The sequence below is a fragment of the Pongo pygmaeus genome, chromosome 14 (assembly GCF_028885625.2).
Source record: "Pongo pygmaeus isolate AG05252 chromosome 14, NHGRI_mPonPyg2-v2.0_pri, whole genome shotgun sequence".
In the NCBI taxonomy this organism is placed as follows: domain Eukaryota; kingdom Metazoa; phylum Chordata; class Mammalia; order Primates; family Hominidae; genus Pongo; species Pongo pygmaeus.
In genome coordinates this window covers 29,366,050-29,368,371 of record NC_072387.2, presented here as the reverse complement: position 1 = coordinate 29,368,371, position 2,322 = coordinate 29,366,050, and positions in this window count along the sequence as shown.

Below are 2,322 nucleotides of genomic sequence, written 5' to 3'. Positions count from 1 at the left end.
TGACGCTTCTGTTTCCAACAGTTACACATTCTTGTTTTTGCTAGGACACTGGTTTTTAAGCTGGGACAGGCCTCCTTAAGTTTATGGGTCACTTGGTGCTGACTCAGAAATAACAGTTCTCTAATTGATTCATGGCCTTTTATGTACAGATTCTGCATGATTTTCTTGTTAACTCTACCTATGATATTATAAATCATAATTCATGGGCATAGGACTGTGTTTCAAGTTAAATACTATTTCTGTGGTATTTTAATAGTGCAACAAATGTATTAGATAATAAATAAGAATGCTTCAAAATATTCCTGTAGCTATCAAATATGATAGATGTTTCAGATAGTCTTCACGTCTTAATTTTTATAGCTAAACTTGAATTATTTCAAAGCATTTCTCTTTGCTATAAATAATGAAACTAATGAGTTTCATTAGTTTCAGTGAAAATTTATTTTAGAGTTCCAATAGTCCACCATTAATAATCAATGTCTTTGGCCGGGCACGGTGGCTCACACCTGTAATCCCAGCGCTTTGGGAGGCCGAGGCAGTTGGATCACCTGAGATCAGGAGTTCACGACCGGCCTGGCCAACATAGTGAAACCCCGTCTCTACTAAAAATACAAAAAATTAGCTGGACGTGGTGGCAGGCACCTGTAATAATCCCAGCTACTCGGGAGGCTGAGGCAGGAGAATCACTTGAACCCGAGAGGCGGAGGTTACAGTGAGCCAAGATCACGCCATTGCACTCCAGCCTGGGCAACAAGAGTGAAACTCTGTCTCAAAAAAAAAATAATAATAATAATGACGTTTTCATGCAACGACTATGTGGCCACTTCCTTTTCTATTTTGTTCAACTCAGTTATTTTGTGTAACAAACTTTGCCCATTTGTCTTTGAAATTTATTCCATGGCCATAGTAACTTTTGGCTTTATTTAACATTTTAATTTTCAAAGTTTTCACATCAATTTTTCACTCTAATTTCTTAATACCAATGCAAGGTGATCTGTTAAATGATCTGTTGTAGAGCAACAGATTTTGAAGTTTCATTGAAATATTATAATGTTCTTACCTTTCTATAGACCTATTCCATTTTTCTTCATTTTATTTAATTCAATCTGATTATGTGATAATAAAAGCTAATAACCCAGGTTCTTTAAGTACATAAACATATTGGGAGAAGTCAGACATGTTCTGAAACAGAATGGACTTTTTATGGCCTAATACCATTTGTGTTTTGCTTTTTCAGTATATTAAGTGTACCTCAGTGTCTAAAAGTAATTATTGCAACTTAACAAACTATATTATTTCTAGACAAATATTTATCCAATAAAATAGTATTAATATGTCTTTAGTTATTTTCCTGTAAGTTTTTTACATTTATTTCTGTTTACCAGGTAATTTTGTGGGATTTTTCATAGGAGAAATCCCTATCTTTTTCTCAAATTTCATAATCTTAATTTAGAATAGTTAAAATTATTGCCATGATCTCATGCCAACTCCTTAATTTTACTAAATCTTAACTCTATCAATTTTCATATAATTAAAAAATTGTTTTAAAAAAGTTAATTTCTAAAGACATGCTACTGCCATACACTCTGTCACTGCCATTCGTTCTCAACTCTCTTCTCTTTCCTGCTTCTCCTTTTTATATCAATAGACAATTTCATTTCAACTTTCTTTCCTAGTCTCTTGTGTTTTTGTGTCATTTCCCCCAGTTTTTCTTCACTTTCTGTTTCATCCAGCTTTTTTTCCTTTACTTTGGTCCATCATTCATTTTTCATCCCCACTTATTGATCTAATATCATTCTTGGAATTTTTATCTACTTGATGTTTTCACTCAAAAATTACTTGATCTTTTTCTTTGTCCTTTAATAATTTATGATTGCTATCACAGCACACTAAAATCTCTGCTGTTTTCTAATGTGAGGGACGCTTTGAGGGGGAGCAAGTCTTCATTATGCCTGTCTGATGGAAACCAAATCTGGCAGACCAGAAGAGAAACCTAAAGTCACTGAGTAAGTGGGAAGTTCAGGTATTAGCACTTTAGGTAAAAAAGAAAAAAAAATCATGGAAGACTGAAGGAGGTAATTTTCTTTATAACATAAAGGTAAAAGAAAGACATGGCAATTGTGGAGAAAAGACAAACTGCTTAGAGGATAGATTTCAAAGACAGAAGAAGTAAATTACAGGAGTTCAGAGACAGAGAAAAAGAAAGTAAAGCTGCCAGAAAAAATGGAGCAGCAGGAAAAAGGAAATTTCTCTTAAAATAAAGCCGCAAATATTTAAAGTTTTACCATTTTTAGCAAAATTAAAGAAAATAATTTAAAAATT